We start from the raw sequence: 27,202 nt of genomic DNA on the forward strand, positions 1-27,202 counted from the left end.
AACAGTTCTGGAATCAGCATAAAAAAGTGAGGTAATATCACATATTAGTTTTCAGTTATCCGATATCATGCTGACTGAATTATTACTTGAAAGTGCACTTATCTCAATTTTTGCCAGTGGTAGGTTCTGATGTGTTTCGGCTAGGGCTAGTTCAAAGAACCCGATTTCCAAACTCTTCTTGGAGATTGTAATCTCTCATTTGGCTGTTTAAGATGTCTTCTTAATCTGAGCACTGTGGAATTTCACAAAATTAATTGATTGAAATATGCTGCTGTTTTTCTTTTTCTTTTTGTTTAAACATCCCTATTGGCAGCAACAGTCTTTCTGAAATAGATTGTTCCCAAATTTATTTATGGCCTAAGTTTGTTTAGGCGCTGGCTGATTTAGGTGCCGTTTATAGAATCAGCCCCTAAAGGTAAAATCTTTACGGCCTACTTTTGCTCAGGATATGATGATGTATTTTATAGATTCCATAAGTAAGTCTTTAAATATGATGAGTCAGGTCTCCCTCCTTTGAATAAAATATATTATATTCCTTTGCCAACTTAAAAGCATCATAGCTCCTAGGTAAGATTGGAATAAGTTGAGATATCTTCTGATTAGTTTATCTTCTGATTAGTTTATCAGATATCTTCTGATTAGTTAGAGTCTGACTGAAATCTTGAAGACTTCAGCAAAAGTCTAGATCCACTTTATATCTTTTGTATTTTTTCAGAATAGAGAAGCTTTATCGTGAATATTTTTTTTAAGAAAACAGATTGCAGCTTCACAGCTATATTAAGATAGACACAGAACAAAAAGGTAGCTGTTTTTAGATTTTTATCTGCATGATTTGACTCCTGGTGCAACATTTCAGTTGTGCTATCCATGTAAATACTTAATAAATTTGAATGGTGTTAGATATGTGTTTTTATTGCCTTCTCAGCTGCAGTTTTTCTTGGATAATAAAGGAATTATTCCAAAGGAATTCCATAGTGTTACTGTAACTTAGGACCATAAGTGTATATGGAAGGGGGGGAGCACTTTTCCATGCTTCTCTTGTGGGTAAACTTTTTTATTTTTTATTGCCTATCTTCTTCTAAACTTACCTATTCTTGGTCTCTCCTATATGGGGGCTAGCATAGTACTGTTTATCGATAATGTATTAATTTATTTAAAAAGAAAGCTCTGTTGTTTTTTTTGTTTTGGAGATAAATGTACTTTTCATTTTAATGTCTTAGAATTTCATGGTTTTGAAAAGCAGTACCCCCCAAAAAAAAACCACCACCAACAAAAAGACAGACTCTGCTTCAGCAAAATCTGTTCTAAAATACTGAGATGTCCCAACTTGGATGTCTCAATTCTGATTTATAGGTATATGCTCTTTCTAAAATCCACCACCACTGTGTACACTGATAATCCATTTCTCAATAATGCACACTATTTGCCAATATCCCCCAGAGACCCAAATATAGAAAAAAATGTAAAAAAATGTTTTCGAACGTTCACATGTTGTTATAGGAGGCTTGTGATCCCTAAATCAGTGTTTTTTTTTTTTATTTTGACATTTTAGTAACTTTTGGGGAGGATGTTGTAAAATTGCAACGCTGGGCCTGTAAGGTAGCAGAATTTCAATAGTGTCACTCTCTCTCTGAACACATGTAAGGAATAATTAAAAGTTTATTTGTACTTTACAGCTTATAAAGACCCACCTAAGTTTATGTATATACACAACAACAATAGTATAATAAAGAAAAAAGTAATTTTTATTATCAATTTAATACAAAAAATGAGTATCATATAAAAACGCAAATTTTTCCCTGTGAAGCGCCCATTGACTTCTATCAGCGGTAATCAAGAAATTTCGTGTTTTTGCACAAAAAATTTCATGTTAGCGCAAATACGGGTAAAAACGGCCACGCTATGAAATAGCACTTGTGCTATCTTCATAGCACGGTTTTGTGAATCGAGCCCTATATGTGCATGTTTTATTTGTTCATTTATTCAGTTATGGTAGTTCCAAAAACAGTTATTTTGCTCTGAAAAGCACAGGCGAACATTGCACTTCCTGCAAAGTGTGTTGGTATAGCCTTTTGCACAGTGTCGGCACCGTCCTCTATCGGCTTTGATGGGAAAATGTCCAATCATGTCCTTGCAAACTTCCTTTGGAGGGTGTGCATTTGACTTTTTGGCTGTCATGGCAGCTGAAGAACCTCCATCATCTGTAAACTGCCTCTTTTGGGAAGTCAAGGTGCCCCTTCTTGATGAAACTGGGCTTGCAGATGGTCGCCCTCGCTTTGACACTGACCCAGCCGTTCCGATCAGGATAAGAGAAGATGCCAACTGGGCCTGAAACATTCTCCTGTTTAGCATCTGTTTCTTTGGGATATCCAAAGCTTTGCAGTCCCTTTTGTACAGGAGCCAAGCATTGATCACAGCTAGGTTAATGGTGTGCCAGAAGATGTAAAGGTACCAGCGGTAGGACTTCAGTGGAAACTTGTATTTTGCTGCAAATGAGTCTAACAAATCCACTCCGCCCATGAATTTGTTATAGGCAGCCACGATATAAGGCCTCTCAACTTCAACAAATCTTTTGGCAGTTTTGTCCCAGCGTTGAATCTTCTCCACTGGTTGTGGGCCAGCAAAGGAAGACACAAGTGTAACCTGTCTGTTGTCAAACCATTTCACAGCACAAATGTTGTGATTTGACTCCACTCTGACATCAAAGCTTCCTCTTCCCTTTTTCTTCAAGCTTTTCTCATCCTCAAGATTACAGTTTGGAAGGTGCACTTGTCTGGCTGTTCCTGTGTAATGAATTCCACAATCCAGCAGCCTAACTATCAATGGGATGCTGGTGAAAAAGTTGTCTGCATAGATCTTGTAGTTGTGACTATGTGGAAGTGTGGAAGCAAGTTTCATCACAACATCCCCTGATAGTCCAAGTTCAGATCTTGCCCGTATTCCATTCACACTGCCTTGGTACACATCAAAATCACAAAGTATACCAGAGATTCCAGTCCTTGCCCACAGCTTGAACCCCCATGGGTTTGGCTTGCCATGCATGTACTGTTTGATGCTGCTGAATTTCCCCCTGAAAGGGATCATCATTTCATCAACAGAGTTATGTTCTTCAGGGACCACTTTTAGGCATTTCTCTCTGAAAGCATCAAGCCATGGTCTGAGTTTCCAGAGTTTGTCACTTTTTTGTTCCATCTCAGACACGGTTAGATTGTTCACAAAATGTAATGATGTCAACAGAGACTGGAATCTGTTTCGTGACATTACATCAGCGACAGGACTGTATCTTGTGTCTGCTTCCCAGTACATACGGACTCCAGGCATTTGGACAAGACCCATCTTCAGATACATGCCAATCATTTGCTCTATTTCCTTTGTGTTTGTGTTTATAGATGATCCTTTCTTCTGAAAACTGTACTGATTTGTGTTATCTGCCAGAGCGTTGATCATATCTTCTGTCACAAACTTCTGAAAGTACTCCAGTGGTGTGCAGAGGGAATGGACATCATTACTCCAAAGCAGGCAACAGGATTGTATGACTTCATGGCCAGATAAACAGACCTATTTACACATTCAACCATCCAATGGTGTTGCAGAACTGAACAATAGGTTCTATTAGTAATGTACATGAAGTTTTAAAAAGAAAAAAAATGGGGGAGGGTTTATTTTGTAGCCTTAAATGTGATGTTGTAATATTACAACACTGGGTCTCAGGGGAGTGCAGACAAAACCTTGCTATCACTTTGACCCACTGTTGTAAAATTACAACATAGAAATAACCAGCTCTAAATCTCTTAAAATCAGTATATTCAATGATGTCATAAAATCTGCATGATCTACACATATTAATGATCACATAAAAAAATATTTCAAGCTTTTTACTTACTTTAGTCCTGATGTATCCCGTCCAAAACAACAAGATGATATACTCCAAAGCAGGCAACAGGGTTGTATGACTTCATGGCCAGATAAACAGACCTATTTACACATTCAACCATCCAATGGTGTTGCAGAACTGAACAATAGGTTCTATTAGTAATGTACATGAAGTTTTAAAAAGAAAAAAAATGGGGGAGGGTTTATTTTGTAGCCTTAAATGTGATGTTGTAATATTACAACACTGGGTCTCAGGGGAGTGCAGACAAAACCTTGCTATCACTTTGACCCACTGTTGTAAAATTACAACATAGAAATAACCAGCTCTAAATCTCTTAAAATCAGTATATTCAATGATGTCATAAAATCTGCATGATCTACACATATTAATGATCACATAAAAAAATATTTCAAGCTTTTTACTTACTTTAGTCCTGATGTATCCCGTCCAAAACAACAAGATGATATACTCCAAAGCAGGCAACAGGGTTGTATGACTTCATGGCCAGATAAACAGACCTATTTACACATTCAACCATCCAATGGTGTTGCAGAACTGAACAATAGGTTCTATTAGTAATGTACATGAAGTTTTAAAAAGAAAAAAAATGGGGGAGGGTTTATTTTGTAGCCTTAAATGTGATGTTGTAATATTACAACACTGGGTCTCTGGGTGTTAAACAGTAAGGGCTCCTTTTACAAAGGTGCGCTAGCGTTTTTAATGCACATACTGGATTAGCGTGCACTATAGTGCAAATTAGCCCAAAATCTACCGCCTGCTCAATAGGAAGCAGTAGCGGCTAGCGCGTGCGGCAATTTAGCATGCGCTATTCCACGCATTAAGGCCCTAGCGCAGCATTGTTAAAGGAGCCCTAAATGTCCTTGTCTGTAAATTACGCTAGAAATATACTCTCATTCCCTTAACGGGACCTCAGCGATGTCATCCAAAATGGCTCAAAATTTCATAGCAACCCAGGATTTATACATTAGCACAGGCCCTGCTTCCACAGATTTGCTCTTTAAATTTCATTCCAGGCACATATTTCACATATTTCTTAATTTTCAAATCAATACTTTTTTCTTTTTTAAAAAAAAATAAATCCAACTTATCTTTGATAAATCCAGGCTGGTCAGGGGACTACTCTGCTGACATGAATCATGTTTCACCTTAGCCGCTGTATCAAGGTCTGTCCCCTAAAGATAAGATAAATTAATGTAAAATAAACTTTTATTTGTCAATAGGCACACCATAGAAGAATAATGTGCCAAATGATAAATAGTGCATGTCGTTGATCAATAGTGCAAAACACCTCATTATTATGCAAATCTCGTGTTGATCAAAGTGGTGTGTAAGTGTCCAGGGTTTCATTGTATTGTTTATTGAAAGCTTCTATACTGCTACTATTGGCTGGGGAGTCAATTCAGTGTGGTTTACATTAGCTTCTGAAAAGGTGTCGCATGAGCTTCTGTAAAGGTGTTATAATACATGAGCTTTAGTAGAAGTGTTACAATACAGCGTTAGCGTTTTCTGAGATGGTTTTCAATACAGACATAATTAAACATAATCATCATCATATATGCACATATTTATACCATATTCAGTCTATCTTTTTATATACTGTATACACCTAAATTGGTATTGTGTACTGCGTTCATACTAATTCTGCTTAATTGCGCACATAGGGCTAGATTCACAAAGCAAACCGATCGTGTACCGATCAGTTTGTGACCCCTTTGCGACCAGATTTCCCTCCTGCACTATTCACTAAGGCCTCTAGCGATCCGATTCCGATCTTCACATGCAAATTAGTAAAACCCCATGCAAAATAGTCAAGCGATTGATTCATTAACAATTGCTTGCTATTTTGAATCAGGTTTGACTATTGTCAAACCCAACTGCTGCAGACCTGTCGGTAAGTTACCGACAGGTCTGCAGGTTTTTTAACAGGCCTGCCTGTCTTTTGTATTCATTTTTTCCCATGGCACAGATATTTTGCGTGTGTTACACACGCAAAATATCTGCCCCATTAAAAAAAAAAATGAAAAGACAGACAGGCCTGTCAAAAAATGACTGAGGGCCCCCTCCCCCAACAAACATGATCCCCCCCCAGTGACCCACAAATAGCAGGAGGGATGCCCACTCCCTCCTGCCACCACCAGATGCTGCCATCCCAGTCCGCACAAATATGGCAGGAGGGATGCAAACTCCTCCTGCCCTGCTACCAACTGAGTCACCCCATCACTCTCCTCCCCCCCCTACGACAGGCACGCGAGTCACCACCTGGCCCAGCCCACCCCCCGACCGGCCCACCACACCACCCTGACTGGACTGGCCCGAACTGGCCCGACACCTCCCCTGAACCTAAAAGTTGGGAGTAGGAGAGGTGCTCAGTCCCTCCTGCTCCTTAGGCCTCCAGCGCTGCTGTCTTCCAGAGCAGGATGAACCACAAAGTCCTGCTGCTCCTTCTCCTCCTGCACACCGCGAATGTGGGCCTTAGGCCCTGCCCCGGTGCACATGTGCACAAATTTCTGCTGTCCCTTTCTAGTTTTAATTCTTTTGGAAGGGTGTTCCACCACCTTGGAGCCATCACAATTTGTACAGCTTTTCTTGGGCAGGTGCCTATGTGTCTTTATAAACTTGGATAAAAATAGGTGCCCACCTCAGACCTATTATATAAATAACATCTACGTAAACAAGTAGATTTCTGGGAAGAGGTTGGATAGAATTGGGTCTAGACTATCCCCTATCCCAGGATTCTAGAAATGGCATGCAAAATTGCAGCTATCCTGAGATTTGTGTACAATTAAATTGGCTAATAAGCCATTAGCACTGGTAATTGTGTGCTGACAATTATTGGCATTAATTGGCAACAATTTGGATTTGTGCACACACATATTCCACACGTAAATCTTATACCATGTAACTCAAAAGGGGGCACGGAGGTAGGTGACATTCCCTAATGATGCGTGCAGTATTACTGAATACTGTAGATCTGTGCCTAAATTGCATTCCAGAATTTACTCCACAAGAGACAGGAAAACTCAACCCCATGTTATTATTATTATTATTATTATTACAGAGCAGAACAGAGCAAAAAACAAGTGGGGAAGGGACTATACACATCTATATTTAGGGCAATAACAATTTATTAAAAATAATCATAAAAACATATCAGATATATATATATAAAATATGAAAAATAATCTTTAAAAAATCACATATACAGTTTATAAAATTTACAACATGTTTCAGTTGGTTTAAATCCTCACATCAAAAGTCTGGCATTGGAAATCGGATCTAAGCTCTGTTCTTAATGTCTCTCACTCAAAAACTGATAATAGCACAATAAACAAACACTACTGTTTATTGAAACTTCACACAACAATCGTATATACTGTGAACGCTATTCAGAACATTGAGTCACAAAAATTTCATTATAGCTACTTTGGAATGACATATGGAGGAGGAAAAAGCCTCAGAACCCCACCTATCGTTTTGTATAAATTCAATGATAGATTTTTTGGGGGGTAAAGGGAACCTCACTGGCATAAAAAAAACCTCTTCACTGTCTACTTTGCAGCCTTGTACAATGCAAATGACTCAATTATGAATCTGAAGATGATAAACATTCAGGAAGCAGAAGTAGTGATGTGTCCTACAATACTCCCCTGGAATCTCTAGAGTAGTGAAGGCAATATGTCGATATTGGGAGGTCTTGAGTTTGGGTGAAGCTTTCAAGCAGCTCCCTTTAAGAACTGCATTCATGTGCCAGATGAATCTTAAAGATCTCTTGAGCCCATCAGACATCTTTAACGGCAGAGTCTGAGCTGATGTAGCCTTACTTTTCTATTGGTGTCTTAGTGCTGATTGGCTTAGGCACTGACAGGAAAGTAAAACTATATGACAGCTCAGATACATTAAAAATAATCTCATCTCTCCCTCCAATCCCCTCCAGATGTCCATAGTCCCCCTTGCCTCCCCCCCCATCCATTTTGTAGAAATGTTCAGAAGGATGAATGGCCACTCTCTCCTGCCTCAGGCCCAACTTCAAAATGATGGACCTTCCCCTTCCTGGTGCATCTTGAGATGAACTAGGAGGAACCTTAGGTGTCTGAGCCAATCAGGGCTTTAGGTCCCTCCCAGCGCATCCCATAATGCTTCAGGAAGGAGAAGGCCCTTCATTTTGAAGAGGAGGATCCGAGGCAGGAAGGAGTGGGCATTCCTCCTGCCAAACTTTTCTACAACAATGTACGGGTGTGGGGAGTTGGGGTCCCAGGGCACATAGCCAGGTAGGGAATGGCCCACTGGACCACCAACCCCCTATTCCACTAAACTGCGTTAGCGGTTTTAGCGCGGGTAGCCGCGCTGAATGGCCCGCGCAGCTCCCGACGCTCATAGAGTTCTTATGAGCATCGGGAGCAGCACGAGTCATTCAGCATGGTTTAGTAGAAGAGGCCCCCAAGTGTTTTTGGGTGTTAGGGGGTTCAAGAGGAGGGGAGATAGAGGGCAATGGACTGCTGGGGGTATCGATGGATGTGAGGGAGGTAGGGATGGGCACAGCTCTTGTGTTCACACGCACAAGAGCTGCTCACATAAAAACAAAAAACAAAACAGTTGATTGGCGATTCCATTGCCAGAAAGCCACAATTCAGCTATGCTTGCAGCTGCTGCTCTCCCCTCTGCTGACTCTCAGCTAATGGCAGCTGGACAGAAGGAAGGAGAAGGGAGGCTGCAGGCAGGAGGAGGAGCTGTATTTAGTGATTGCTCTTCTGAGCAGGCACCAGGCACCGTTCTTCCCCTCTTTTACCACACGAATAGTATGCCTCTATTTTTTTTTTTTAAATATATACCGTATTTTCACGCAAATAACGCGCACCCGTATAAAACGCGCACACGGGTATAGCGCGCAGAAATCACGATGATATGTACAAAAACTTTGGTATACCGCGCTCACGGGTATACCGCGCATGCTGCCCGACGCTCCTTTCGCCCGCCCTGACTTTCCGTGCGCTGTCCCGACTCTCCGTTCACCCCCCCCTGACTTCCGTGCACTGTCCCCCCTTGAAGGTCTGTCCCCATCCTGAAAGCCTGATGCCCCCCCCCCGACGTCCGATACATCCCTCCCCCCGAAGGACCGCCGACTCCCCAACAATATCGGGCCAGGAGGGAGCCCAAATCCTCCTGGCCACGGCGACCCCCTAACCCCACCCCGCACTACATTACGGGCAGGAGGGATCCCAGGCCCTCCTGCCCTCGACGCAAACCCCCCTCCCCCCAACGACCGCCCCCCCCAAGAACCTCCGACCGCCCCCCCAGCCGACCCGCGACCCCCCTGGCGACCCCCCCACCCCCCTTCCCCGTACCTTTGGTAGTTGGGCCAGAAGGGAGCCAAACCCTCCTGGCCACGGCGACCCCCTAACCCCACCCCGCACTACATTACGGGCAGGAGGGATCCCAGGCCCTCCTGCCCTCGACGCAAACCCCCCTCCCCCCCAACGACCGCCCCCCCCAAGAACCTCCGACCGCCACCCCAGCCGACCCGCGACCCCCCTGGCGACCCCCACGACCCCCCCACCCCCCTTCCCCGTACCTTTGGTAGTTGGCCGGACAGACGGGAGCCAAACCCGCCTGTCCGGCAGGCAGCCAACGAAGGAATGAGGCCGGATTGGCCCATCCATCCTAAAGCTCCGCCTACTGGTGGGGCCTAAGGCGCGTGGGCCAATCAGAATAGGCCCTGGAGCCTTAGGTCCCACCTGGGGGCGCGGCCTGAGGCACATGGGCCCAACCCGACCATGTGCCTCAGGCCGCGCCCCCAGGTGGGACCTAAGGCTCCAGGGCCTATTCTGATTGGCCCACGCGCCTTAGGCCCCACCAGTAGGCGGAGCTTTAGGATGGATGGGCCAATCCGGCCTCATTCCTTCGTTGGCTGCCTGCCGGACAGGCGGGTTTGGCTCCCGTCTGTCCGGCCAACTACCAAAGGTACGGGGAAGGGGGGTGGGGGGTCGTGGGGGTCGCCAGGGGGATCGCGGGTCGGCTGGGGGGCGGTCGGAGGTTCTTGGGGGGGGCGGTCGTTGGGGGGAGGGGGGTTTGCGTCGAGGGCAGGAGGGCCTGGGATCCCTCCTGCCCGTAATGTAGTGCGGGGTGGGGTTAGGGGGTCGCCGTGGCCAGGAGGGTTTGGGCTCCCTTCTGGCCCGATATTGTCGGGAAGTCGGCGGTCCTGCCGGGGGGGGGGGATGTATCGGACGTCGGGGAGTCGACCGGGCAAGAGGGCTTGGGCTCCCTCTTGCTCCGATCGTGGATGCGGGTGCGGGTGGGAGCGCGTGCGAGCGGTCGTTCGGGGTGGGGGTGCGAGCGGTCCTGCTGGGGGGGTGAATCGGGCGTCGGGCGGGGTGGGAACTATGTTTTAAAACTTTTGTATACCGCGCTCACGCATATAACGCGCGAGGGGTATGCGCGGTAGGTAAAAACGCGTATAACGCGCGCGTTATATGCGTGAAAATACGGTACACTGGGTTTACAAAAACTTTGTATGCTATTGTGCTGAGCATCACCAGTAAAAAAAATATATATATATATCACTCCCAACATGGTATTTAATGCTGTGTTGTCTGAGCTATGAGCATCAAGACCTCAGTATTTTCTCAATATTGGGACCTATAGCTTTAGTAGATTAGTTTATTTTTCTTGTTTGAAGGATTTTAAGTTTGCTTGCTCTAGCACTTATTTTTTTTTCTTTTATCTCCACTTCAAAGGGGGAGGCAAATTAATTGTACTCTTTGAAGTCCCAGCACTGTGGGAGTCAATATTTCAGAGCTTTATAAAAGCCTATAGATCTCAAATCTCCACCTTCCTGAGGGAAGAAATATTGCAAATTGAGGTAATTTTTTTCTTTTTCTTTGACATCAAGAGTTCTACCTGATTTATCTAAAAAATAAGATTTGTTTGGTTATTGTAAGTTTATATTGCTGTGTTAGCTGTTGAATTATTTTCTAGAGCTTTAGAATAAGAGGATTTGTTTATCTTTCTTCCCCTAGATCTTCTTTTTTCAAATTTCCCCTTCAAGGGTTAGGGATGTCACAGCATTTCTGAGGTGATAATTTCTTTTCTGCCGTCGACAACTCCTACATACCCCATTGTCAAAAGCTTGCTACATAGACCCACTCATTAATTAGCACTATTTAAGGGCCCTTTTACTAAAACATGCTCTAACTTGCAGTTATCACAACTTAAGAAGGGATTTTATTGTGCAGTAGCTGCTAATTTTACATGACACTTTTTGGGGCATTCCCCTATTTTTTTTTTTTAATTGCAGGTCATGCCTTGATATTGCCATTTGTATCCACAGGGATCATCTCTATCACTGCTTTTATTTAATTTGTTGTTTGGTTCCTCTAGCCATATTGTTGGTTTCATCTATTTGCGGACGACATCCAGCTGTTGCTTTTTGTAAAAGACATTCAAGATGATGATAGATATCAATGAGAAATTAGAGAAACTATATGATTGGTTTGGTAGCCATGAATTGTTATTGAATTTGAAAAAAAAAAAACCCAGTAGATATGTAGGTTTCACACACACACACAAACACAAAAAAAACTGATTGTGGTTGGTGCCTAGGATCAATTGTTTAGATTTTCAATTGGTAGAAAAAATTAAGACCTTAGGAATCTATTGTCTACTTCTACATCCAGCCGTTTGATCATCCAGGCAGCTAGTATGTCTATCTTTATACTATATTCTCTTCCCAAAAATTGTCCAAGTTTGAAACACCTAGTACAAGACCTTTAGGATGTGGGAGGGGCCAGCAAAATGATGGACTGACCACTCAGACATAGCAACAGAGTAGTGAGGTACCTTACAGGGCACTGCTGTGAACTTCACAAAAAGGGTGCCACATAAACATCTCACCACAACTCCCTTGCAGGTCATGGTGAGCCCCCCAAAACCTACTATACCTACCTGTCTATATCCCCAATAGCTCTTATGGCTGCAGGTGTCACCTATATGGCAGTACAGTAGGGTTTAGGGTTTTTTTTTTGGTAGACTCACATTTTCAATCATGAATGTAGTGGTTAGAGTGGCTTATGGGCCTGGATCCTCCTCTCTATTGTTCACTAACCCCCCCCCCCCCGCCATCTATTTAAGCCACCTCTGTGCAGCTCTACTAGGCTTTCCTATGCCAGGCGCTGATGTTCTGGAGGCAGGTATGTACGTTTATATTCAGATTTTTATGGCGGTGTGTGTTTGTGTGTGGGGGTTGGATGTCAGTGATCACTGGGGAAGTGTGTGGGGGTCTGTACTTTGTGTCTGCAGTGATTATCTGGGCACTTTGGATACCTTCTGGGCACTTAGACTTGTTTTTAGATTGCCTAAGTCACAATGTATAAGTTCCATCCAGGCAGCCTCATAAAACTTTTGATTATCCCTGCAGTATGACTAAGTCTAGGTAGGCCCACATTCTGTCCACATCCCACGCTACCCACTCCTTCAAAAGCACCTCTTTTAGTTCTGGGCACACAGTGGGATTCAGAGGCCTAAAAAGTCTCTGGATACATCTAAAAACCCATTTTGATTATCGGCACTTGGACAACCTGTCTTTTAGGTTGTCCAAGTGCTGATTTGGGCGGGTTTTAGAAGTATTTCTGTTTTGATTATGAGCCCTATTGCATATATGTTACATGTACTTACAATAGAAAAATTGAAGGTAGGAATTTTTGAAGGTTCACAGATCAGACAACTTATAAATGATCCACATTTCATTGCATAAGTGAATGAAATCAAATCATGTGCCTGGTCTTCATTTGTTCTTTTCGTGAAAAACATTCTTGGCAACAAGAAGGCAGAGAACTAGACACAATTAGTAGAGGATATGCTCTTTCATTTTAACAAGCTTGACTGTAACATGAGTGTTAAAGTTCATTATCTGCACAGTCACTTAGATCGCTTTTCAGAGAACCTTGGTGATTTAAGCGAAGAGCAATCTGAAAGTCTTCACCAAGGCATAAAAGCAATGGAAGCCAGATACCAAGGAAGATGGGATGTATACATGATAATAATAACAACAGTTTATATACCGCAGGACCGTGAAGTTCTATGCGGTTTACAAAGATTAAAAGAAGGTACAAATAGATTGAACTTAACAGGGTGAAAGCTAGTGATTAACAGCTCAAGGGATCAGTTATTGAGGAGAAAGAGTTGTACGGGTCAGCTGCCTAGATATTTCAGGAACAGATATGTTTTTAGGCGATTCCTGAATTCCCCATAAGTAGTAGGCATAAGCAATTGTTCTAGACCTTTACCCCATAGTGCTGCCTGATGTGAGAAAAGGTGTTGATGGTGTCTTTTGAGTTTACATCCTCTAACTGGAAGGGGAACGAAGATCGAATGTGAACTTCTCTTATGTTTGTTGCCTGAGAAGGAGAAAAGTTCAGTTATGTATTTAGGAGCTAGTCCATATAGTCAGTGGCATACCTAGGGTATGTGGCACCCGGGGCCCATCATTTTTTGACACCCCCCCCCCCCATCTATATGAAAAATATGACTTTTAGTAACAATCCACATATCGCAGAACAAGAGTGTACCTAGGAAAAGGCAGCATCTTAAACACTGCAATGAGCACTAGAACACCAACACATACATTGTAAAACTAAACAAGCCAGATCCCGTACAGTCAATTGATCCTGTAGTCAATGCCAACTGAAAACTATGTTCTTTTCATACACACAGAACAGAGATACACCCTCGCCCAATATGGAATAATCACAAACTAAAAATAGAAATATGTAGACAAAAGTTAAACTGAACCGCCAAGAAACCAGACCCTGGATACAATGCAACACCACAAAAACAGTAACACATGTCCTCTAATACAGTGCAAAATATAAAGACAGTAGATGTAAATTTGAAAAAACCGATACATAACAATCACAACTTTACAAATTAACAAATAAAAATAAAACAAATAATAAGAAATAAAAAATACCATTTTATTGGACTAATCCCCGTAAGCTCGGTCCCCATCCCCGCAAACCACCTGATTCCATCCACACAAGCTTTGAATTGTTTATATTAAAGTATAAAAAGAAACAATATTCTGTACAATTGTCAATTTATAAATCAGCGTCTTCTCCCCACTCTCTCTTCCCCATTTCCCTTCAGCGTCCTCAGCCCACTCACTCTCCACTTTCCTTCAGCGCACACACATAAAAACAAGCAATTTCATTCTATTCATTCATAGAAATTAAAGTCTAAATAATGCCAGTCACATAACAAAACATGATTTTACAAAAATAATTCCCTGCACAGTCAAGCCTGCAAGGATTACTAGATGTCTTTCAGCAGCTCCCCTCCCTTCCTCCCCCATACCTTTGTGGCCAAGTCAAAATGATCTACCAACAATAAAATTAAAAAAAAAAACACAACGCACACTGTACGCATAGAATTGTTAATTATCATTCCTATTCCGGGGTTTTTTCAAAGAGGTCAAAGCAGATGACTCTATGCACTGTCACCTCAATAACAACCATACAAAAATAGGCAAATACCCACCCCCTCCCTTTTTACTAAACCACAAAAGCAGTTTTTAGCGCAGGGAGCTGCGCTGAATGCCCAGCGCTGCTCTGGACGCTCATAGGCTCCCTGCGCTAAAAAACACTATTGCGGTTTAGTAAAAGGGGACCATATTGTAAAATATAGACAGCAGATATAAATTCAGACACATTTTGATCACTAAATTTAAAATAAAATCATTTTTCCTACCTTGTCTGGTGATTTCATGAGTCTCTGGTTACACTTTCTTCTTCTGACTATTCATCCAATCTTTCTTTCAGCCTGTATGCTTCCTCTCCTCTACACCTCATTCCCTCCCCCAACTTTTTCTTCCTCTCTCCCTGACCTTTCTTTCTTTCTCTCTTCACGCCTCCTTTCTTTTTTTCTGTTTCTCTTCTTTCCTTCTGTCTCCCTGTCTGCCCCCTTTCTTTCTTTCTCCCTGCCCTTCCCCAAGCCACTGCCACTACTGCTGCCATTGGGGAACAGGACCCAAATCACCACCAATTGATAACAGGCCACAAAGCCGCCGCCGACACCGCCGACGCCCCATGCTTTCCCTGCTTCGGGCCGACCAGCATTCCTCTCCCCGACGTCAATTCTGCCGTCGGAGAGGAAGTTCCGCCCAGCCAGGCAGCGATTGGCTAGCCCGAACTTCCTCTCCGACGGCAGAATTGACATTGGGGAGAGGAAGACTGATCGGCCCGATAGATCGCCAAGGCAAAGTGAGTCCTGGGTGATCGATTCACTTTGCCTTGGCGAGCTACCCGTCGAATTGGGCACCCCTGCCCTAGGGAGAACACTCAGCTCTCTCCTGTGCACCCTCTTGGGGCGTGCACCCGGGGCGGACCGCCCCCCCCTGTCCTCCCTAGGTACGCTACTGCATATAGTACTTTAAAGCAGAAACAAGCGAACTTAAACTTTACGCGTGCCTCCATCGGTAGCCAATGCAGCTGTCGGTAGTAAGGTGTCACATGATCAAACTTCTTCAGCCTGAAAATCAGTCTGACTGCTGCATTTTGCATTAATTGTAATCGTCGCATATTCTTTTGGGAAATCAATTTGACTCAGTATGAGGGATTGTACCAGGAGTCTAAATGCTGGCCTATCAAAATATGCTTTAATGGATCGGAGTTTCCAGAGAGTGAAAAATCCCTTTCTGATTAAGGAATCTACCTGGTCCTTCATGGTTAAGCACTGGTCTAGTGTTACACCCAGTACCTTCATAGTAGACTGAATAGGATAACTAAGGTTATTAATGCATAGCGGTGTTTTGGTGTCGAGCGGGTGTGGCGAAGCTACAAAAATTTTGTTTTTTCTGAATTAAGTTTCAGTTTGAATTCAGTCATCCATTGCTCCATCAAATTTAGTGCTTCTGATGCCTTGGGAGTAATTTCCGAGAGAGAGTTATTAAATGGAATGATGATCGTAAAGTCATCTGCGTAGCTGAATAGTTTTATCTCCAGCTGGGTCAATTGCGCACCTAGTGAGGACATGTAGACATTGAAAAGCAATGAGGATAGTGGTGATCCTTGCGGTACGCCAGATGGATTGCTCCAAGTATTGGAGAGATTGTAATTGAAATGTACTTGATAGGTACGGGACATAAGTAAGCCTTGGAACCAGTCCAATACCTCTTCCCTAATGCCAATTGTATCTAGGCATTGTAGCATTTTCCCATGGTCGACTAGGTCAAAGGCAGAGCTTATATCAAATTGCATGATCAGGGCATTAAGGCCCTTACTGAACAAGAGACACAGATTATCTAAGATAGCCGCAATTACTGTCTCAGTACTGAACAGAAGTCTAAAGCCAGATTGGGTTTCATGCAAGAGAGAGAACTGATCAAAATATTCCATCAGTTGGGAATGTACCAATCCTTCCATGATTTTTACGATGAATGGAATGGATGCTATTGGTCTATAGTTGGTTACCAGCGCTGATGATTCTTTATTATTTTTTGGAATTGGGGTTATTATTATGTGACCATTATTAGTGAGGAATTTTCCATTTTTTAGGTTATGGGCTAAGTAATTCAGCAGAGATAGTTTAAATTCTAAAGGAGCCGCTTTCATAATTTCTGGGGGCCATGTGTCCAGACTGCAGTATGATTTAGAGTATTTGTTATATAGTTTGATATACTTGTTCCATTCTAAATCTTGAAAGGAACTCCAGATCATGTTTGCTGGTATTTCATTTCCTTGTATGTTGGCTATTTGATTACCGTTAGTGTCATTTGCCAAACAGTTTTTTCTTAGGTTTTTAATTTTTGAGTCGAAATGCTGTGCTAAATCATTTGCTGAAGGTAGTTTAATATTGTACATGAGTTGAGTGTGGCGTGTGGTGTCAGACTGTTGTTGGAATCTTATGCAGATTGTTCCAGCAGATCCCACTCTTGGAAGTCTTATGAAAGGAGCTTCTTGTGTGTTGAACTAGAGCTGATAGGAGAAAACTGGTGCCATTTTTGGAATTAGCAGGCCAAATATACCCAGAAACAGGTCTAACATTTAAGGCACCAAAATGAGTGTTGGCCAGCTAATCCTCTTATTTCTATAGCAATGCTAGATGTATGCAGCACTGATTATTAAAAAGAAAAACTTCTCATAGTGTCATCCCTTACATTAGCTCTAAGGTTTCTAAGAAATAGCTTGCAATTGTAAACCAATAAAAACTCCAGATATGTATCATGCTTTAATTTACAGTTTCAATATTTATTTATTCAATTTTCTATACCGTTCTCCCAGGAGCGCTGAGAACGGTTTACATGCATTTATTCAGGTACTCAAGCATATTTCCCTGTCTGTCCCGGCAGGCTCACAATCTGTCTAATGTACCTGGGACAATGGGGGGATTAAGTGACTTGCCCAGGTTCACAAGGAGCAGCGTGGGTTTGAACCCACAACCTCAGGGTGCTGAGGCTGTAGCTTTAACCACTGCGCCACACTCTCCAGCAAAATTAACATAGAAGCCAGGTACTATAAAATACATTCTATAGAACACCTTCTGGCCATTTAAGAATTATGAAGTCTATAAACAACAAAGGATTAAACGAATATATTGAAAGAACAGACAAAACATTACAGATTGAGTAAATGTCAGCTTCATTAAAAAAGGAGGCATCAAAAAAGACCTTAATCAAAATAGTCAGATGCTTTTCTTCCCACTGAGTAAAATAGTCTGGTATAAGCTTTTTTTGGTAGCCTTCCTTTTTAATTAAAGCTGCCATTTACCTAATCCAAATATAGGATAATTTTATAAAACATGGTTTACATGAGGACAATGGTTTGCATACAAGTAATCATGCCATAAAAGCATAGGTATCTTTATGTGGTTTCCATACTTTTTCATTTTATTTTCGTTTATTAGGATTTTAAACCAGCCATCATTGCACATCTGAACAATGTATAGTCAAAGCATTTCATATCAAGTCAGATATAAAACAAACAAGTCAAAATATCATCATCTTTATATGCAAATACTAATACGTATAATAATCCAAAGATGTTATCAGGCTCTAGCAGCTATGTTATGCTAGAACACTTTCAATGTGTGCCATGACACTTCAAACCTAAATAAGATTAATGTTGTAGGCAGTCATCAAAAGCTTTATTGGAGAAGAATGGTTTAAATGGTTTAAGAAAATATTGTCACTCGGCAATAGAGAATGTTCTTGTACAAATTCCAAATATGTTCACAACATTGAAAAGACACAATAAGAAATTCTTCCCTCTACTCCAGTGATACACCAGCCAGTCAAGTTTTCAGGATATTGACAATGAATATTCATGAGGTTAATTTTGCATTCACTGATTCCTTAGTATGCAAATCTGTCTCGGACACATCCATTGTAGATATCCTGAGAATCTAACTGGCTGGAGATTCCCCAGGACAGTTCTGGGGAATTACTGTTCTATTCCCCTCCCCTCCCCCAATCTCTATAGCAGTGGTTTCAAGTTTATTATCATTTAATATACTGCCAAAGGGAAAGACCTTCTAAGTGACTTAAAATACACATTCTAGATAGCATTTAGAAGTGGTTCTCAGGTTCTAAGAGCTATGTCCACAGCTAAACTGTTAGCAACCTGAACAGAAAGCTGTGCTTAAAAGTAGACTGCTGTGTGCTGTGTTTACAATTGTAGATTGTCACTGACCTGTTTTTGCCTTAGCCCCTGATGCAACCCCAGTGGGAGCGAAACATGGCCAGCTCAGGCAATTGAGAATTGTCAGTGTCTGTTACAATAATAATAATAATAAAATATATATACTGTATATATATTTAAATATTTTATAGCCTGTTACATCCACAGTTCTGAGCAGGTTACATAACAACATTCATAATACTTTATTTATTTCAATTTCTATCCCGTCCTCCCAGGAGCTCAGAACGGGTTACAAAAAATAACATTCACAGTAAATTAAACATTCAACAGTAAGTCAAGGCTGCAATACAGCAATGTCAAACAAATATTCAACATACAATTAAAACATTAAAATGTACACTTTTTCTTGTATTTACTCGTATATACACAGAAATTTATTTAAAAACACAAAAATAAACAGGCCTGCCTGCCAAAAAGTCAAGAAAAATCAATTCATTTATATTCCCTCTCAAATAACATACCCCCTCTTTTATGAATGAATAGCATGGGTTTTAGCGCCAAAAGCGGTGGTAACTGCTCCAACGGGCATAGGAATTCTATGAGCGTCGAAGAAGTTACTGCCGCTGCTGGTGCTAAAACCCGCGCTATGCATTTGTAAAAGAGGAGGATAGTTTTTATGCATTTTCTAAATTGCATTACATTTGAAGATGCCACAGTACTGCTCCTTGTATTGACAGCATAGATTGACAAATTCTAGTTGATCTTACCACTTTCGATGACAGAATTTTAAGTTTCATCTGATTCTCAGAACGCATAGAGGGGCATAATCGAAAGGGACGTCTAAGTCCGTTTACGTCCATCTCGCAAGTCATCCAAAGTAAAAAACAGCTTAAGACACATTTTCAAAAGATACATCCAACCTTTTTTCATTTTGAAAATCGTCTAATTATACGCCCTGCCGATCTGATCGTCCAAGCTACTAAATTGTCTATCTTTATACCACATTTTCATCCAACTTTCCGTCCGAGTCCAAAACATCTAGAACAAGCCCTGTTGGACATGGGAGGAGTCTGCAAAGTGATAGACTGCACACCCAGACATGCTACCTAAATAGTGGGGTACCTTACAAGGCACTGTTGTGAACTTCATAAAAAGGGTGCCATGTCTTCTCCTTCCTACAGCTCCCTTATAGGTGAGGGTGAGCCCCCCAAACCATCTCCAGAATCCCCTAGACCAACTTTTCTACCACCCCAATAGCCCTTATGGCTGTAGGAGCCACTTATATGCCAGTACAAAAGGGTCTTGGGGGTGTATAGGAGAGTGCACATGTTTAAGTATCAATGCAGTGATTACAGGGGCTTATGGGCAAGGGTCCTCCTCTCCATGAGTCCCTAACCCACCCCCAAGACGACTTAAGCTGCCTCTGGGCGGACAACTAGGCTTTTCTATGCCAGGCGGCCAGGTGATGATGGTCTGAAGGCTGAATTTTAAAGTTATGATTAAAATTTTTATGGGGGTGGGGGGGTTGGTGATCACTGGGGTAGTGTATGGGAGTCTGTTTTATGTGTTTGCAGTATTTATCTGGTGACTTTAGATGTGTTTTTGTGACTTAAACCATGTTTTACATGGTCTAAGTCACAAGTCCAAGTTCCATCTAGGCTCTGTTGTAAAACTTCTGGTTATACATGCTGTACGACTAAGTCTAAGCCGGCCCACGTCCCACCTCGACATGCTTCCCGAAACGCCCTGTTTAGCTTTGGTTGTTCAACGGCACTATGAAGGCCTAGGTCATTTAGAAATACGTCCAAAACCCATTTTTATTATCGGCACTTGGACGTTTTTGAGAAATGTTCGTCCAAGTGCCAACTTAGGCTGGTTTTTTGACGTTTTTCTCTTTCGATTATGAGCCCCATAGTTTTTATGCTGGTCTGCTGTTTTGTTTTTGACCTATTCACTATGGACATCATGAAAACCTGTCCGGTTTGGTGTGTTCTGAGAAATGGGTTGAGAACCCTTGATGTATAGTAATATGACTGTCTTGGGGCTCTTTATGTGGTTTCTTTATTTTCTTTTGCCCTTCAATTTTATTGTAAACTGTTTAAATATATTTTTTATTATTGTCAGTGTATCAAATAAAGTTGAAATGTGAGAGGATATATCCTGTCAGGAGTTTATGAAGAGAAAAGGTCACATAGCTCGTTATTCATTAGTTTATACTGTAGACTACTTTGTATGCTAGACAGACAGACTTACAGTAGACTCTATAACATATTGAAAGCCAGTGAAGTTCAATCAAAATAGAAGAGATATAAATATAAAAATTCTCAGGGATGTGATTATAATGTACATACATACATAATAAAATCATTATAAATATACATGGGGGTCATTTTATAAACAACCAATAAAATAAGGTGAATCTTAAACTCCTGCACCAATGGTGGACACTTTTATAAACCCAGAAGAAAGAGGCACAAAAAATGGCTGCTGTAAGCTGTAAGTCCAGCAAAGAAGCAGCCAATGGCAACAGCCAGTAGCCATCAAAATATAATTTATTAATAAAGCAACCTGTGATAGTAGTCCATAATAGTACATTTGTATTGTCCTATTATCCAAATATTCAATAGCTGCCCAACACTGACAGCAGGTACCTCAGTGTCAGATATAAGGACAAGTGTCACACCTATGAATATACAACACATTGAAAAATCACACAAAATTGGGGAGGCCTCAGCCAGGTCTTCTTGCTGCTAAGAGAAGTTTATTTAGGTCGCAACATGATTACATAATGATAATCAATACAGCAATTATCACCAACATGCAACTTAATTTCTACTTAGGTACAGTAATGCTTATCATTAACAATAACTACTTATCTATTACTAATTTTTACCCTGGCTAGTAGCTGTCCTACTGACCCTGGGGCCACACTATCACACAAAGCAGGGGAAACTGAGGCCACAGCCATTTACAATAGTCATTCATTGAGTGTGTAGCTGATTGTATTTGAGTAGACACCACCGTTCAAGCTGTGCTCTACTCCCACTTGACCCGAGCCACCGTCCAAGCTTCTCAGGCCCTGCTGACTGCCCCTGTTCCCCTTTCACCATTCAAGTGAATGGGTACCGCTGGTCACTTCTCAGGCATTCCCCTCCATCCTAGAGGGGCTTCTCAGCCATTGAGGGGTAGAAGCCTTCACTTTAGAGTGGCACAAATCCTAATACCTTTCCTTCCTACATGGGCCCCCCTGCTCATCTTGTGGCCCCCTGAGCCACCAATTCTACCTGCTACAACAAGCTCAGATGCTGCCCTAGCAGTTATGCTGGCAGTACGCTGACATTTAGCACAGAGGGTGGGAGGGTGCCACTGAAAAGATTGCTATGTTGAGTGATGACCCACTTTAAAGGAAGCCTGCCACTCGCCTTGCCCCACCCCCTTCCCTATTGGCTTCTCTGCTCCTTCCTTCCCCTCTGCTTCTCTCCTCATCTCGACCCGGGAGGCCCTTCCTTTTGTGGCAGGCCTTGCTAGTCACTCCGGCCTGTTTCTTAAGGATAACTAACAAATACTGTAGAATAAATATATATGTTAAAATTAAAGGCAGAATTAAAAACAATTACTTATAAGAGCATCATATCAAGTAGTGGACACATGCATATTACAAGCCATTTTTGTGGGTAATGCCTGTCTTAGCCACAGAAATACACTTTTTATATAATTGTGTAATTGCATGCACATGTAAAAACTATGCACACAGAAAGTATGGTAAGAGCCTAGGTGAGTGATCTGTGCCCCAAAATTCTCAAAGGTATAGTTTAATTTTGTTGAAGCGGAGATGTACATGTGTATTTTATATAATATACAAGTACGTGCATAGGAGTGTGAAAGCAATCATATAAGTGGGCACCTCTTTTTAGGTGCTCGATGCCAAGTGGTTAGAGCCTATTCCAGAACAGCATCTGAATGCTCAGATTCCATTAGAGAAAACTATTGTAACCAGGTATCAATGCACCTACATGTACTTGATTGCAGTCACAGCAGCCTTATATTTCTATATGGAACAGTTTTAAACTTTACAATTCCAGTGCTGCAACTGGCTGTTAAGTACATTTTACAATTGTTTTTTTCTATTATGGACTTTGACAGATCAAAGACTGAAATGCTATTTGCTTTCCCCATCATCCACTTCTAGTCAAAACTGAACAGGATACCTGTCTATAAACAAATAACAGTGCCAGCTTTCAGAAATTCAGAAAAGCCATGTTGGGTAAGAGCGCCATGTCACTTCTCGCACAATAGGAGTCATTTGCACACATACAATCAAATGCTTGCCAAGGCAGGTTGCACTACATAAATGATCTTGCGCGTCCAAAGATAATGATTTTTTTGGACTATTAGCCACTTATTGGATGAAGAAAGCACAAGTATATAAGCAGCAAATGGCAGAGAAACTCTTAAGACACGATTCAATGTGAGCAAAGTTCAAGCAATGAATGCAAAACAAAAGAGCTGGATAGAATATTGAAGGAAGAAACATCAACAAGGCTTAAGTAGAGAGAAAAAATAGAACCATAGCATGATATCCAGTGAGGATAGACACTCTTCAGGAAATATATAAAATATACATCAATAATTTCATTTTCCTTTCTTTTAGATGCTATGCTGTCTTATCACAGAGACATTAATGAACATTATTATTCTGTAACTGATCTTTTGTCCCCTAGCATAACATCATGCAGTTTTTTTTCCTGCATCAATAATACATCTGCTTCTCAGGAAGGCACAAAAAGTGCCAACATACTGTCTAGAATAATTAAGGAAGGGAGATATAGCTTTGTGTAGTGCCAGTCTAAAACTGCTCATAAACAGAAAGCTCATAAAGGACCCCTTTTACTCAAGTGCGCTTAGTTATGGTTAGATTCAATAAATGACGTCCAAAGGGGGCCCCTTCTGGTGATTAAGGCAGGTCATGACCTGTTGGGCCGCCGCGGGGGCGGACTGCTGGGCGGGATGGACCTCTGGTCTGACCCGGCAGAGGCACTGCTTATGTTCTTATGTTCTTAAGTTAGGTGCTGGAATGATCCGTGCTAAGGTAGTATTCTGTAAAGGACTCTCAGTGTGGAGCATCCTTTCTGGAATACTGCTGTAGAGTTGAGTGCTTTTCAGCCCTGATTCTATAAACAGCATCTAACTCATTAGCACCATTTCTCATAGATGTCAATCTAACACTAGGCCCAATTTATAGAATTGTACCTACTGGCGCCTAAGCATTTTTTTGGCACTGATAGGTGTTGAATCCTTAGGGGCACTGCCATTTAGGCCAGGGTTTTCTTGGCCTAAATAAGTGTGCCTAAGGTAGGTTCCTAAGTCAGACCATGCTCAAACTCTACCCTGAATCTGCCTTGAATCTACCACTAACCATGCCTACTTGCTGGTGTAGATGCCTACCTCGAAGTGGTAGGCGCTTACCGAGCTTTTGTTTTTAATGGTGCTTTCAGCGCTGATTAGGCCAATTAAAATAAAATTAAGTTATGCGCCTAGAATGGCTACACGCATCAATCTAGGCACATAACTGTAGATGTCTTTGATAGAATCAGGGCTTTTGTGCCTAAGTTTGGGTGTGAGCATTTATGTCTGCCAAATGATGATGTAGATGCCCAACTAATAGCAGTTAGTCAAGCAAATGCAGATATTCTGTAACATTGTACCTAAATTCTGGGAATGCCCCTGACCTGCCCATCAATATCCCATAGCCGTCCCCCCTGGGGCAGTGGAGGATTAAGTGACTTGCCCAGGACCACAGGGAGCAGTGTGGGGTTTGAACCCAGAACTAGAGAATGGCACGGGGACAAATTTTTCTCCATCTCCATGGGAACTCATTTTCCTGTCCCATCCCCGTGAGTTATTTTCCTGTCCTTGCCCCATCCCTACAAGCTCCATCCTCATCTACACAAACCTAAAACACTTTAAAATCATAAGTATTCAAGGCTTGTGCAGTTAAGGCAGAGCTTACAGGAATGGGGAGGGACAAGGACAGCGACAAAACTCACAGGGACGGGTCGGGGGAAATTGAGTTCCTATGGGGACGCGGACAAATTTGTCCCCGTGTCATTCTCTACCCACAACCCCAGATTACTGAGGCTATAGCTCTAACTACTGTGCCATACTCTCCTCCAATACAATATCAGAAGTGAGCCAAGTATAGAACAATGAAGCCATTGTGACATCACTGATGAGGTTGGCTCTTAGGTATTGGTGGAATGAGACATTATGACATCAGGGAAAGGGATTGGGACTTATATACCAACTTTTTGTAGTTTTACAACCACACTCAAAGCAGTTTACGTACAGGCACTTCAAGCATTTTTCCAAACTGTCCTGGTGGGCTCACGGTCTATCTAATATATCTGGGGCAGTGGAGGATTAAGTGAATTGCCCAGGGTCACAGGGAGCAGCAATCCATTGCCAAGTTTAAAAACTAAAGGGCTCCTTTTACTAAATCGCAAAAGAGCTTCTTATCACGAGCCAGTGAGGTAAATACTCCAATGCTCATTCAATTCCTATGAGCATCGGAGCATTTATCTTGCTGGCCTGCAGTAAGAAGCTATTCTGCAGTTTAGTTAGAAACAGTGATAGTGTCTTAAAGGTAATTCACTCATGCATTGGGAGACAGTGAAGATCATAAAAAATAGGACTCACATAATCAAACTTAGAAAGTTTAGAAATTAAGTGAGCCACTGCGTTCTGGATTACGTAGTTGTACTATTACTATGTATCATTTCTATAGCACTGAAAAGCATACACAGTGCTGTACATTTGACATTTAATAGACGATCCCTGCTCTGAAGAGCTTACAATCTAACTTGGACAGACAGACATGACATATAGAATTGGGGATGTAGACCCCAAGGTGAGAAGAGTTAGGATTATCTTGGACTGTTATAATAGACCCTGGGGCAGGGGTTGAATTCATATGCATAATTTTGGATTTACATGAACATTCATGTAAGGTTTTGTGCATAGGAAAAAGCAGGTATACGCACGTGCTTGTAGTTTCATTGAGGTTAATCTTTAAAATCAATATGTGCATATTTGACAAAAAGTAACTTCCTAATCAACATTTTTATATACATAGTAACATAGTAACATAGTAGATGACGGCAGATAAAGACCCGAATGGTCCATCCAGTCTGCCCAACCTGATTCAATTTAAATTATTATTTTATTTTATTTTTTTCTTCTTAGCTATTTCTGGGCGAGAATCCAAAGCTTTACCCGGTACTGTGCTTGGGTTCCAACTGCCGAAATCTCTGTTAAGACTTACTCCAGCCCATCTACACCCTCCCAACCATTGAAGTCCTCCCCTGCCCATCCTCCTCCAAACGGCCATGCACAGACACAGACCGTACAAGTCTGCCCAGTAACTGGCCTAGTTCAATCTTTAATATTATTTTCTGATTCTCAATCTTCTGTGTTCATCCCACGCTTCTTTGAACTCAGTCACAGTTTTACTCTCCACCACCTCTCTCGGGAGCGCATTCCAGGCATCCACCACCCTCTCCGTAAAGTAGAATTTCCTAACATTGCCCCTGAATCTACCACCCCTCAACCTCAAATTATGTCCTCTGGTTTTACCATTTTCCTTTCTCTGGAAAAGATTTTGTTCTACGTTAATACCCTTTAAGTATTTGAACGTCTGAATCATATCTCCCCTGTCTCTCCTTTCCTCTAGGGTATACATATTCAGGGCTTCCAGTCTCTCCTCATACGTCTTCTGGCGCAAGCCTCCTATCATTTTCGTCGCCCTCCTCTGGACCGCCTCAATTTAGCATTTAGCAGAACAGACGTAACACACAGTTTAATATATCAGCAAGCAAAGCAAGGGAATGTTTCCTTTCCTCCTGATTTATGTGAATAATACCAGGAAAGGTTCCGACCCTAGATCCCATGAAGGCTTTAATGATACTGTAAATAGATGCATGCTCAGGCTCTAATACAAATCTAATTAAACCATTTTTCTCAAAACAGCCTCTGGTGATGACACCTCCAGTTCCTAGATGATAGGGAATATTGTTTGGGGAAAAGCAGTTTCTGGCCAAATATAAAAAGCCTTAGATATAGGAGTAACGCTTTTTCAGAGAACTGCAAACATCCCATGATATAATTGTAAATGGCAGCATGCCTGAATTTTTTTTTTCCCCCCAGCGGTGAAAAATTAACAGCTCAGCACAACAGTTTAGCACAGGAATGCCCACTCTCTGACCCCTGACATACACCATCCAAAAGCAAACAGAAAAAGACAGCAAAATATTTTTATTGGTAGTTGGTATTAGTACTACCATCATTGTGTGTCCTGATTACCTGTTAATAAACTTATTAACTGTGACTAATATTGTATGGGCAAGGTTAATCCCTATTGCCTTTATTATGTAAATCTGTTATGGGTTGTTTATATTTGTAAATATAATACAAATTTATTGAACTAAAATTTTTTTTTTAACATACTGTTAATTTGACAGTACATCTCACAGTACCGCATTTTAAGTTGCATTAGATATGTGTTAGCACCTAACACAACTTAGTAAAAGGGGTCTTCATGATATAGGCCTAAAATATGAACCTACCTCCCCTTCTAGCCTTAATGATATAAAATGATCCTTTATATATTCACGTACATGTTTTATAA

The sequence above is a fragment of the Geotrypetes seraphini genome, chromosome 12, assembly GCF_902459505.1.
Source record: "Geotrypetes seraphini chromosome 12, aGeoSer1.1, whole genome shotgun sequence".
In the NCBI taxonomy this organism is placed as follows: domain Eukaryota; kingdom Metazoa; phylum Chordata; class Amphibia; order Gymnophiona; family Dermophiidae; genus Geotrypetes; species Geotrypetes seraphini.